The sequence below is a fragment of the Mirounga angustirostris genome, unplaced genomic scaffold, assembly GCF_029215605.1.
Source record: "Mirounga angustirostris isolate CCGP_5_RB_7025 unplaced genomic scaffold, mMirAng1.0.hap1 SCAF_8, whole genome shotgun sequence".
Classification (NCBI taxonomy): Eukaryota; Metazoa; Chordata; class Mammalia; order Carnivora; family Phocidae; genus Mirounga; species Mirounga angustirostris.
This window is the reverse complement of record NW_026991716.1, coordinates 74,417,906-74,432,329: the sequence shown is the minus strand read 5'-3', so window position 1 is coordinate 74,432,329 and position 14,424 is coordinate 74,417,906. Positions and strand designations below refer to the sequence as shown.

The 14,424-nt window shown below is 37.8% G+C and overlaps 1 protein-coding gene across 6 annotated transcripts in view; it reads right to left on the bottom strand.

Annotated features, from left to right (window-relative positions):
• HTR1E (5-hydroxytryptamine receptor 1E) overlaps positions 1 to 14,424 on the bottom strand; it is a 100,364-nt gene that overhangs the window by 66,070 nt on the left and 19,870 nt on the right. For 2 of the 6 annotated variants that reach the window (XR_010413691.1, XR_008505349.2), the window contains one exon: positions 10,434 to 11,017. The exons of the other annotated variants lie outside the window; for them this stretch is intronic. The gene's annotated coding sequence lies outside the window, so the exon portion shown is untranslated. Of the gene's footprint in view, positions 1 to 10,433; positions 11,018 to 14,424 lie in introns of those variants that run through there. 6 annotated transcript variants of the gene reach the window in all.

Sequence of the window (14,424 nt, the reverse complement as noted above, 5' to 3'; positions counted from 1 at the left end):
TGATATACGTATTGCTCCCCTGGCTTTCTTTTCACTTTTATTTGCATGATAAATGCTTTTCCATCTTCACTTTCAAATGGATGTGTCTTTAGGTCTGAAATGAGTCTCTTGTAGACAGCATATAGATGGGTCTTGCTTTTTTATCCATTGTGTCACCCTATGTCTTTTGATTGCAGTGTTTGGTCCATTTACATTCAAAGTAATTATTGATAGGTATGTACTTATTGTCATTTTGTTACTGTTTTATGGTTGTCTTTGTAGTTCTCTGTTCCTTTCTTCTCTTGCTCTTTTCTCTCATGATTTGCTGACTTTCTTTTGTGATATGCTTGGATTCCTTTCTCTTTATTTTTTGCATGTCTATTACTGGTTTTTTACCTGAAATTGCCATTAGGTTTGTATATGCCCTCTTCTGCATATAGCAATCTATATTAAGTTGATGGTCGCTTAAATGTGAAACCATTCCTTACTTCTCCCCCCCATGTTTTAGGTATATGGTGTCATACTTTACCTCCTTTTATTTTGTGAATCCCTTGACTGATTTTTATATATATTTATTTTTTCTGCTTTTGTTTTTCTTACTTTTCTTACTCTTCCTTATGGTCTTTCCTCTCCACCCAAAGAGTCCTTTCAAACATTTCTTGTGGAGCTGGTTTAGTAGTCATGAACTCCTTTAACTTTTATTTGTCTGGGAAACTATCTCTCCTTCTATTCTGAATGATAGCCTTGCTGGATAGAGTATTGTGGCAGCAAGTTTTTTGTTTTTGTTTTTGTTTTTTTTCTTTCATCACTTTGAATATATCATGCCACTCCCTTCTGCCCTGCAAAGTTTCTGCTGAAAAATTAACTGATAGCCTTATGGAGTTACCCTTGTATGTACTTATTGTCTTTTCTCTTGCTTATTTTAACACTCTCTCTTCATTGCTACCTTTTGCCATTTTAATTACTATGTGTCTTGGTGTGGACCTTCTAGAGGCTGCCAAGAGTTCTGTGCCATCTGGCTTACTCCATAGTTCACAGCATAGTTGCTTCTTCAAGGCCAGCAGGAGAGTGAGATATGTCAGCTAGCAAGACTCAGTCTTATGTAACGTAAGGAGTGACATCCCATCAACTTTGCTGTATTTTATTGGTTAGAAGAAGATAACAGGTCCCACTCACATTCAAGGGGAGGAGAATACACAAAAACATGAATACCAGAAGGCAGAATCATTGGGAATCACCTAGGGTCTGTCAACCACAAACAGTTTTCTGAGTTTTAAAATTTGAGTTACTGGGCCTGATGGGACCCCCTCACTTTAGTCCCCAGTTACAGAGGAATCAATTACAGAAGGAGTGGCTGTTGTGTGAAACCCAGGTGATAAGTGCATGAATAGACAGATAGACAAGTGAAACAGAATAGAAACCCCCAAATAGACTCAGGTACAAATGGAAATTTTGATAATGATCAAAGTGGCATCTACAATCACTGAGAAAATGATGGACATGTAAATAAGTGATGTTGGGATAACTGGATAGCAATTTGAAAAAAGATAAAATTAGATCTGTGTCAGAATTCCAAGTTAATCAGTTTTAAATATAAAAATATAACTGTCTAAGAACAGAAGAAAATATAGGTGAGTTCCTTTATAACCAGGGAAAGCCTTGAGAATGTGGATTCAAAATCCAGATGCAATGAAAGAAAATATTAATAAATTTGACTACATTAAGGAAAGTCACATTGCAAAACACAGATGTACACAAACACACAGGGAGAATATTTTTGTAGCACATATTGAAGGTAAAGGTCTAATCTCCCAATACAAAAAGAACTCCTAAATTGAGTGAAAAAGAACCAAACCCAATATAAAAAATGAGTGAAAGATATGAATTGACAGTTCATAGAAAAAATATGTAGATGACCTTTAAACATATGAAAACATGTTCAAATTCACTCACAATAAGAGAAATGAAAAAAGTTATACTGAAATATCATTTCTCACCTAGCAGATTGGCAAAAATTTAAAAATTTGGCAATATACTTTATCAGGCAAGGTTGAGAGAAAACATCACTCTCCCACACTGCTGATATATAACATTTCTAGGGATGTTTAACCATTGTCTTAGTAATTTTAATTCTATGAATTTACCTCTAAAAGTTTAAAAGAGCACAACATTAATCATTACAACATTATTTTAAAAGTAAAATATTAGAAACAACTTTAAATCTATTGCATATGTTACAGGCTGAATAATCTATGTTTCATCCACAAAATGACCATGTAGTCATGAAAAAAGAATCAAGAGGAAGATCTCTATAAACTGATATGGAACTCTTTCCAAGATTTATTGATAAGCCAAAAAAAAAAAAGATAAGGTATAAAAGAGCATATCTTATATGCTACTTTTGTGTAAGACAAAATGTAAATGTATATCTGTAGTTTGTGAAAACACACACACAAAAAAGATAAACCAGAACAAATATAAATTGTTACCTATGGGGAGTGAGTGAAGATGAAGTATAGGCATACTTACTTTTCTGAGTATACTTTGTGAAAATATGTTTTGACTTTTGAACTAAGTAAATATTTTGTGTTCAAAAATAATTAATTGAAAAATAATGGGAAAAAAGCAAATTATAAAATTCAGTGTAAGAAGTCCTAGCCTCAGCAATCAGACAACAAAAAGAAATAGGCATCCAAATCAGCAAAGAAGAAGTCAAATTCTCACTTTTTGCAGGTGATCTGATACTTTATGTAGAAAACCCAAAAGACTTCACCCCAAAACTGCTAGAACTCATACAGGAATTCAGTAAAGTGGCAGGATATAAAATCAATGCCCAGAAATCAGTTGCGATTCTATACACCAACAACAAGACAGAAGAAAGAGAAAGTAAGGAGTTGATCCCATTTACAACTGCACCCCAAACTGTAAGATACCTAGGAATAAATCTAACCAAATAAGCAAAGGATCTGTACTCAGAAAACTATAGAATACTCATGAAAGAAATTGAGGAAGACACACAAAAAATGGAAAAACATTCTATGCTCATGGATTGGAAGAACAAACTGAAAATGTCTATGCTACCTAGAGCAATCTACACATTTAAAGCAATCCCTATAAAAATACCATCAACTTTTTTCAAAGAAATGGAACAAATAATCCTAAAATTTGTATGGAACCAGAAAAGACCCTGAGTAGCCAGAGGAATGTTGAAAAAGAAAAGCAAAGCTGGTGGCATCACAATTCCAGACTTCAAGCCCTATTACAAAGCTGTAATCATCAAGACAGTATGGTATTGGCACATCAAGACAGTATGGTAGGGACACATAGATTAATGGAACAGAATAGAGAGCCCAGAAATGGACCCTCAGCTCTATGGTCAACTAATCCTTGATAAAGCAGGAAAGAATGTCCAATGGAAAAAAGACAGTCTCTTCAACAAATGGTGTTGGGAAAATTGGACAGCCACATGCAGAAGAATGAAACTGGACCATTTCCTCACAACACACACAAAAAATAGACTCAAAATGGATGGAAGACCTAAATGTGAGACAGGAATCCATCAAAGTTCTTGAGGAGAACACAGGCAACAACCTCTTCGACCTCAGCCACAGCAACTTCTTCCCAGAAACATTGCCAAAGGCAAGGGAAGCAAGAGCAAAAATGAACTATTGGGACTTCATCAAGATAAAAACTTTTGCACAGCAAAGGAAACAGTCAACAAAACCAAACGACAACCGACAGAATGGGAGAAGATATTTGCAAATGACATATCAGATAAAGGGCTAGTATCCAAAATCTATAAAGAACTTATCAAGCTCAACATCCAAAGAACAAATGATCCAAACAAGAAACGGGCAGAAGACATGAACAGACATTTTTCCAAAGAAGACATCCAAATGTCCAACAGACACATGAAAAAGTGCTCAACATTGCTCGGCATCAGGGAAATCCAAATCAAAACCTCATTGAGATACCACCTCACACCAGTCAGAATGGCTAAAATTAACAAGTCAGGAAATGACAGATGTTGGCGGGGATGTGGAGAAAGGGGAACCCTCCTACACTGTTGGTAGGAATGCAAGCTGGTGCAGCCACTCTGGAAAACAGTATGGAGGTTCCTCAAAAAGTTGAAAATAGAGCTGCCCTATGACCCAGCAATTGCACTACTGGGTGTTTACCCCAAAGATACAAATGTAGTGATCCGAAGGGGCCCCTACACGCCAATGTTTATAGAAGCAATGTCCACAATAGCCAAACTATGGAAAGAGCCTAGATGTCCATCAACAGATGAATGGATAAAGAAGATGTGGTATATATATACAATGGAATATTATGCAGCCATCAAAAGGAATGAGATCTTGCCATTTGCAACGACGTGGACAGAACTATAGGGTATTATGCTAAGCGAAATAAGTCAATTAGAGAAAAACAAGTATCACATGATCTCACTGATATGAGGAATTTGAGAACCAAGACATAGAGGAAGGGAGGGAAAAGTGAAACAAGATGAAATCAGAGAGGGAGACAAACCGTAAGAGACTCTTAGTCTCAGGAAACAAACTGAGGATTGCTGGAGTGGAGGAGGGTGGGAGGGATGGGGTGGCTGGGTGTTGGACATTGGGGAGGGGAAGTACTATGGTGAGCACTGTGAACTGTGTAAGACCGATGAATCACAGACCTGTACCCCTGAAACAAATAATACATTATATGTTAATGAAAAAAGTAAAAAAAATAAAATTCAGTGTAAATAGAAATGAATGTACATAATCAAATTGATAATATAGTGACACATGTTCTATAATACAAAATAATATATATTCTAATGGAAGAAAAGGAACTGCAAAGAAATCTTGACCTTTGAAGTTTTATTGTTAGCAGTATTGGTTGAGTAATTCTGAAACTGTTTTGTGTGTACTGTAGGACAGAACACATGAATAAATACCTGTATGTAGTGGGAAACTACAGAAGAGTTCTCACTGTGAAAGAAGGGAGATACATACAAATATGAAACAGGGGATGGTGAGAAAGACCTTTAGGGTGCTTGATTTGAATTGGAAACATTGATATAAATTTAACATTGTTCTCCTGGTTCTCCAATTATTAACATTTTCCCACATTTATTTGCCTTCTGACTCCCTCTCAGAGAGAGAGAGACACACACACACACACAAATTAAACATAAACACATTATGCATACCCTCGTTCTGTTCACTAAAAGACCTAGAAATGGGGTGCCTGTGTGGCTCACATCAGTGTCTGCCTTTGGCTCAGGTCATGATCTCAGGGTTGTGGGACTGAGCCCCATGTAGGGAGTCTGCTTCTCCCTCTCACCTCTGTGCTCTCTCTCTCAAATAAATAAGTAAAATCTAATAAATAAACAAATGAATAAATAAATAAAAAGGCCTAGAAGTAATGACACCATAGCAATAAGTATACCTAAAGCTCAGATTGTGGTTTCTAAATAATATTCTCCAGTAAAAGAAATCTGTACTCCTTGGAGAAATGGATGATTCCAAATTGGTGTAGAGAAAGTGCAAGATGAGCCCAGAACACCTTGTCACTTACAATAGTTCAACCTATACATATGTGTGTATATAAACACATATAGATATGTATCAATATGCATAATGTATTTATGTTTAATTTGTGTATCTATCTATACCTATCCATCAATCTATCTATCATCTATATATATAGAGAGAGAAAGAAAGTCAGAAGACAAATAAATGTGGGAAAATGTTAATAATTAGAGAATCTAGAAGGATATATTCATGTTCATTGTACTAGTCTTCCAGCTTTTCTGTAGATTTGACATTTATTAAAATAAAATATTGGGGTAGGGGAAAAATTTCAAATGTAAGAATGAAAAATAATGGGAAAAGTTACTACATCCAGAACATAATTTGAAGGTTGGCTGTTTTAGCATTTTATGAGTCCTCTTGACACTTTGGGAGTAACTTCAAGGATGGGAAAGCATGATCTGTTAAAGAAAAATTCAAAGGAAATCACAGAAGACAAAAAAGATAAATTTAGGAGAAAACTATGAAAGGATATCAGAAGATGGGTGGCCCAAAGGGCTTCTAAACTAGACCAGTGTGACAGACCATCTTTGAACCCACTGGCAAGCTTTCTGGAGGCCTTTTCCAGGAGAACCAAACTTTGTTAAATTCGCACACCTTCAACCTTATTCTGATGGACTTACTTAAGTGTTTCTACTTAAAGAGGAAGGCTAAGAGGGAAAGCCTCAAAAACTTTGCAAGAGGCAGCAGCCTGCTGGGGTGGAAGAGCAAGAATTCTACATGTGGTCACCTACATTTCCAGGGTGGGATTTTAACTTCTGTGTGATGACACTAGGCATAAAATGACTTGTGACAATTGATCTTACTACCAAGTATCTGTGAAAGAAGTTCCATTTCTCCTCAAATGTAGATGATTCTACTGTTTTCAAGGTACAAATATAGACATGATCTCATTTGATCTTGATAACCAACATATGAAGTACCAGCAAGAACAGATAAATTTTGCATGTGACAAGTTGACAGAGAGGAGGCTCTGTTTGAGGTCCCATGATTGGTAAGTGCAGATGGGTAGATAACCTGCATGGAACCCATGTTCCCTCTCAATCATTCTGTAGAAAATAAGCAGTAGTGCCAGCAAGAGAGAGTTTGCCCCAAAAAGACTGCTAGGGAAGTTGATTCTTTTTTGGACCTCTAGAAATTATAGGTAAGTGTGATGACATCATAAGACATGGCTCAGGGAAGCTCCTGAAAATCAAGCTTGCTATCAGGAAGCAGATAGTCTATTTGATCTGGTTTATGCTGTGCTCATTTCTCAGACACATCCTGTGATGGTGCTCTGGAATACGTCTTTCAATAGGGAATGTTCCCAAGATAAGATAAAGGAGAAAAGTAAATAAAAAAAAACATGCTGCAGACCAAATTTAACTCCCATTAAATATTGTTTATCAACCTTTTAAAAGAACAGAGAGTATTTACAGGAACTTCAGATTCAGAAGGTATAAAAGAAAAAGACAAGCTTGTTTTCAATTGTTGTTGCACATGTTTGCTACTGACTCAGTATTAGAGTACTTATATCATTTGAACAGTTGTCCTTTTCATGACACACAGGCTTTGTCATTACACACTGTGATAGAATGTGCCTCCTGGGTCTCATCCTCTGAGAAGGATCCCACACCTCCTTCCCCAGGGTGGGCTCCCAGCAACCTTGTGTCTCTTCTGTGGCTCTTCACCCAGACATAGTGGGGTGAACTGGGTGAATATGTGCCCAATGGTACCAAAAGACACTATTTTGTTGTCTGTGTAGGTCACTTGACTTGAAGGCATGCACACTGGTGAATTGTGGGGCCATCCTCTCTGGTCTTATATACATACAACAAAGAGAAGAAAGTCACAGAATAAGGTTAGTTGTCTCATTGATAGAAGCAGAGCAAGAGACTGTATGATAAGAGGCAGACAGATAGCCTGGAGAAAAACTGAAATCTCCTAGGCTCTGTGATGTTTACAGTTCCCAGTTCCAGTGGTGTCTGGCTATACATATTATCTCTGACTTCCTTGAAATATCACTCACTGGAGATTGCAAAAATGTCCATAATATTTTGCAGCTCCCATCAAGTGGTAGATCTGTTACCCCATTCCTTGAATCTAGGCTGACCTAATGAATTATTTTGACCAACAGAACAGGCAGAAATGGAATTGTGTGAATTTTCCGTCTGGTCTCAAGAGCTTTGCAGTTTCCTCCATTGATCTTTTAGGAACCCTGTGCCCACCATGTGAAGACACCTCATCTAGTTTCCTGGCTATTGAGAACTACATGACCCACCTGCTTCCTTTGCACTGGCTGATAGCCTGCCAACCCCCAGAAATGTGAGAACAGACTAGATAGACTTGTAACTGACCTGCCAGTTGTATGCCATTGCATGAGTAATCTCAGCAGAAACCAGCTGAGGCCACAAAAACTACTCAGCCAATTTTCAAAGTCAAGCTAAATAAAGGGTGTTGTTTTATGTCATTAAGTTTTGGGGTCATTTGTTATTCAGTAAAAGCTAACTGATACATCTCTGTATGCTTCCAATAAACTTCTAACTTAAATTTTCCCCAAGCTAACTTGAAGTATGTGGCTTTGTATCAGTGTATATTTGTGCTTGCAATCAAAAGAATCTTCACTAAAAGAGAAACTGTTATCAATAGAGAAGGCTATAATTAACAGAGCTATAGAAAGTATGTGAAACTGATTGGCTGAGTCACTCAGGGTGGCATACCCAGAGAATTCCTTCATTTGCATTATGAGGTAGTAAAGCAGTTGATTAAGCAAAGAACCTACCCCAACACTAATGGATGCCCATAAAATGTGTTTATCCTACCCTTCACCTTGTAATTCTTGTCCTGTGGGATGCAATATATTCTGTGGTCTGAAAACCAATATGTGGTGTTGCAGTGAATATTTTTGCTTCTTGCATCTTTTCTATGTGGGAGCATTTGTGGTTCTGATAGCTTTCTAATTTTACCATTTAAGCATTGCATGGCAGAATGGGAAAGAGCATTGTCTAAACAAAATTGAGTCTGACCTAGAAGGAAAATGGACAAATCTGGAGATCATTCACTATGAAGAGAGGGGCCTATTGATGACATTTTTGGTTTCAGTTGTTGGATATGACTGATTGGATTAACTCCCTATAGGAAGAAGGTGGATAAGAGCATAGTTCAATGTAAGATAGTTAAATCATGTGTGGCAGGGAGACTTCTTAATAAAGAGGAATAAAGGTAGGGGTGTGTGTGTGTGTGTGTGTGTATGCATGTGTCAGCCAAAGGAAAAACAGACAGATGACTTTTGGGGGTGTATATCTATAACCCATATCCTCATTTTTTCTGCATACTGTTCCCCTTCTGCTAGGACTAGATTCTCAGCAACCATGTTTGCATTCCATAACCTTACCCTCTGGCTATCGTTTGATTGGGCCAGGGGTAGACACCTAATTATGGCTGGGCCAATCAGTCTCTTTTCTAAAAATTTGGACCTTCAAGTGAGAGACACTTATTGGTTTTCTCTCTGGATTATTTCAACTTGGACATCTAAACTAAGTTGCTGTGGAACACCTTCATTTGGCTACATGCATGCAGATGTACTAAAAGACAAATCCAGCTTAGGGGAGGGAGAAAGGGAAGGGGGCTGGAGAAAGACATATACATACTGAGTCCCAGGTTCCTGATAACTTCCTAGCAGCTAGTTCTGGCTCTTGGGTTCCCACCAAATATCCTCTTATCTTCTAATAAATTCCCACCATGATTAAGCTAATTTGAAGTGGGAATCTGTTACTTGTAATCAAGAGAGCCTCGACTAAGGAAAATTCACACCAATAAAGGGTCAGTTATTCTGAGTTTCTTAAAAATTGTATGAAAGATATTTGCCAATACCTGGCTGTATCTAGTTTCTATTTTGTTTTCTGTTACTTATGACAGTAATAAATCTGGGAGCCAAAAATATTGTGTGCCACTTAAAACTCAGGTGACATTATTTGCATTATCCCATTTATATTATTATTAGAAAAACATTTTTCAGTTTTGAAGGGTCTATTTAAATAGACATATCTATTGTTTTTTTCTTTTAGTGAATTGAGTTTTGAATATATTCTTCATCAATCTGCAATTTACTTTTGGAAAATGAGTAGAAATATCAGTTAGCACAAAGACATGTAAAAGGAGCATTACTATCCGTTTAAAATGTTTTATCTGCTTAACAGTCAGTGTTCCTCTAGTCTGTCTTTTTCTCTAGTGGTAATTCTTCCTGGAGTTCATAAATCAATATAGTTATATTCACATAGGAAATGGCACTGGTTTTAAAAGTTGCATCTTCTAAGGAAAAAAAAAATTAGATTTAATGATGATGTATGGAGGTTTTCAGAAGTCTAGTTTGAAAGTAATGCTATTTAAATTAATTTCCTACTTTGGAGTCTAAGCAAAAAAACTTTAAGAGCTCTTCATGAAAAGAAAAACACAAGGGTCTCCTGGGTGGCTCAGATGGTTGAGCGTCTGCCTTTGGCTCAGGTCATGATCCCGGGGTCCTGGGATCAAGTCCCACATCGGGCTTCCTGCTGGGTGGGGAGCCTGCTCCTCCCTCTGCCTCTGCCCCCCCCCCTCTCGGACTCTCATGAATAAATAAATAAAACATTAAAAAAAAAGAAAAACACAAATACTTCAAAAGCTCTGTTGGTGAAGTACAAAGTTAAGGACTGAGAAGCGATTTTCAGGTTAACTTGATCAATGTGGACAACTAAATAGGGCACCCAACACCCACTCAAGTGGGGGGAGGAGCAGAGGGGGAGGGACAGGGACAGGGAGAGAATCTCAAGCAGATTCCGCACTGAGTGTAGAACCCTGAGATCATGACCTGAGCCAAAACCCAGAGTCAGATGCTTAACCAACTGAGCCACTCAGGCGCCCCTGAACATAATATTCTTATTTAGAAAATGTTTTATTCACTCTGCATTTAAGTATTAGACCAATTCTTGGTGGAAAAATTCACCAGGCAGCTGTGTATTCATTTGCCATATGCCACGTTCTCTCCAAGCCAGACAGGATGAAATCTGATTTACATTTAGGAGACCAGCTGCCTCCCCCAGCAAACACGTGCACCCAGCACTCAGAAGGTAATGGGAACCTACTAAATGAGAGCCAAATGATTCAAGCATTTTACAAGAGCAATTGGTTTAGTGGTAAGTTATATTTTATTTAAAAAATTTTTAAAAAACCTGCAAAAGGTGCCAACTATTTCTTTTTCAGTCACTTGTTAAATAGAAATTACAATAAAACGTATTTTAACTTTAAAATTAAATCAATAGGGGCGCCTGGGTGGCTCGGTCGTTGAGCGTCTGCCTTCAGCTCAGGTCATGATCCCGGGGTCCTGGGATCGAGCCCCGCATCAGGCTCCCTGCTCGGCGGGAGGCCTTCTCCCTCTCTCACTCCCCCTGCTTGTGTTCCCTCTCTTGCTGTGTCTCTCTCTCTGTCAAATAAATGGATAAAATCTAAAAAAAAAAAAATTAAATTAAATTAAATCAATAAATTTAACAATAAATTCAATTAAATTTATTTTAATAAAAGCTATTCAGTTACAAGTTATAATAACCTACAGTCCTAACAATAGGGTCTGGTCACTGCTGTAACATATACCTATTTTGTGGCCTTCAGACCTCTCTCAAATGCTTCTCACAGAAATATTCAAATATGTGGACAGAAACCCTCTCAAAACTTAATGCTTAAATCTCTGTCATAAAGATGATGATGTTAACCACATCATCTTTTAAGAAGGCACACCAAACAGAGGAGAGAAGAGAGAAGAGAGAAGATCTGAGTTTGAATACTAGCTTGGCAGATAAATCTCTGCATAAGTGAAATTTATTCTTCTGTGTTTCACTTTCCACCTTCTAAAAAACAGCAGTAGCAGGAGGGTCCCAGCAGCCTGCCACTCTGCCTACTTGTGCTCTCTCTCTATCTCTCTATCAAATAAATAAATAAAATCTTAAAAAAAAAATACTTTCACATGTAATTAAATATTCTTTAAAAACATCACTTCTAGTAAGTATATAACATTCTACTGTACAGAAATACTGTAGATTTTTCCAATCATTACTACTGGACTTTTGGGTTATCATTAGGGTTTTTTAACACTATAAATCGTAGTGTAAAAAAAAGTTTTTACATGAATCTTTGTTCTTTATGATTCTGGTTATTTTGGTAAAAGTTCTATAGTAAAAGAGTCCTTGAAGTCATTAGGAGGAAATAAGGCTTGGTAATTTAAGTGTGAATAGGATTTATATACACCCCATGGCCTTTTTTTACCCCTCCCTGCCCACTCCCCTTTGGTAGAAATTTATAGGCTTTATTTCTGGAAATGGCCAAAGCAACAGTCTAAGTGGGGTAGCCATCTGTCATATTTTTGCCCACCCAGCATCCATCCCCCTCCTCTGGTAATAGTGGACTGATTTTCCTTGAGGAGCCACATCTCTTCATTCTCAATTCATATGGTTTAGATCAAATTGAATGTACACTTTGCTCCAAAAGTTACATGTGACCTAGACCAATCACAATATCTTGTTCTCCAGGCCACTGTGACTAGTTCAGGGATGGCCCATGATCCAGAACAGGCCAATCAGAGTCAGTGAAACTCAGTTTGGAGGTTCACAGGTGCCATCAAGGCATTCTGTCTGTACTGGCTTTGGAAATTTGAGGATCTATGCCTGGAACTGCTGGGATCCTCCTTACATGGAGGAAAGAAGAAATGGAATGAGATTCTTGGTTTCTACTGTTTGAATTTCTGTATTCACCTGTGCCTGATTTCCTGTGGACACTGAGGTTTTATGAGCAAATACCTCCAAAATACCTCCTGGTATTTCCTGCCCTTGTGTAACTCCTTGCCCTTGAGTATAGGTTGGCACTAGTGACTTGCCTCTAATGAATGAAATATAGCAGAAGTGATGGGATGTCACTTCTGAGATTGTTATAAAAAGGCTGTGCCTTCCATTTTGGAATCTCTTGCTCTGAGCCCTTGCTCTGGGGAAAGCAAGCTGCAACATCTGCAACATGTGGGAGAAGCAAGCTCTGTTGATAATCGCCCTGTAGAGAGGTCCATGTGGCAATGAACTGAAGTCTCCAGGTGACAGCCAGCTAGGATCTGAGGCTTGTCAATAACTACACGAGTGAGTTTGGAAGCATATCTTCCCCCAGTTGAGTCTTGAGATGTTTGCACTCCTGTTTGACACTTTGATTGCAGCTTTGTGAGAAACCTGAGCCAGTGCACCTGGCTAAGCCATGCCTGGATTCCCAATCCACATAAACTGTGAGAAAATAAGTCTGTTGTTTTCAGCCATTAGGTTTTGGGGTAATTTATGCAGCAACAGATAACTAATACATATTTTAAATTCTCAAAATAGCCCTATGATGTAGTAGTGTTATGCCAGCCATGTCTAACAAATGAGGAAATTAAGGTTTAGAGAGGTGAAGTAATTTTCCCAAAGCAAGTAGTTAGCAAATGGCAGAGCTCCTGGCTCATTGGACATCAGAGCTTGAGCCCTGTGCTGAACTGCCTCCTAGGAGTAAGACAAGATGCAGTTTGACTTAACACAGCGATGATGTAAAGAATGAATTCCAATAGCACACTTGATTTGAGAAACTTCCCTAAAAGGAGGCTAGGGGGGCAGGGCAGCCATTATTGTCTTATTCTAGTGATGACAAACCGTACAGCTCACACAGCCAGGAAGCTGGGGTGTTCACCCAGGCCTCTGAGTCTAAGTCTCTGCTCCATGCCTTTTCACCCTTAGATTCATACTCATTTTAATTAAACAGACAAGCCATATGCTGCATATACCACATATTTTAATATTACAACAGTAATGTGTAGCAGTCATAATAACAATATTTTAGAACCATCAATTATTAATTAAATGCACACCAATGTTATATATGCCTATGAAAGAGGCGCTTAGTACACTCAAGGCAATGTGAGAGATTATCCAAAAGTCAGTGGGACCTGGCTGGCCACCTTTTTGGTATGAAGGCATAAATTGCCATGGATGTGCTGGAGAAAATTGCTCCATCTGCTTCACAGGAGCATCGCTTCTGCTACCAAGCTGAAAAACTAATCAAGTCTTGTAAGAGTTGAGACTTTTGTTTCCACTAAAGTCATTTTTCATCCCTTGTAAGGTGCTCCATTTATATGTAAGTGACCAAACCCTAGGGTGAGTACATTTTGGTCTTCCAATGCCTTGGGCATAAATTAAGGCCTCAGATGGCCTTAGAAACAGGCTTTATCATGTCACAGAAAGGGTCAGGGGATTGCATTGCTTTACTAGTTTAGAATCTTTGAAATAAAATATGCTAAAAAATATGCTAGCCAATACGAGTGTATCTTGTAAATTTATTTGCAAAATTGCTAATTACTAATTAAATATATTTAATACTTGATTTTTAAAAAGCATCTGTGTAAGGAACTGAATTAGGTTCAGAGGGACAGAATGATCAAATGAAAATATAATGAAAAAGGAAACCCTTCTTCTTTCCCTGAATGTTTACTTAAATTGTGCTGGACAATATGGCAGGAGAGATTCATGGATTACTAAATGCCGAATTCTCATGCAGGTGACAAAGATTTCCTTGAGTAGGACAGAGTTCAACATTAAAATTTGTACTATGTAATAAAGTTTTAAGATGTAAACTACCTAAATAAGTACACTATTCTTGTTCACTTACAGTAATACAGGCGAGAGTTAGTTACAACACCCCATTGTGTTGTCAGAAATCATGGAGAGATAAATATTACAGAATTCATAGGGATGAGTTTTGGAATGTGGAGTCCTTTCCTGCAAGGTCCTCTTTCTCCATCTTCTTCAGATGAGGTGGGCTTTCAATTCTTATTCTTCTTGGACTCTGACAGAAT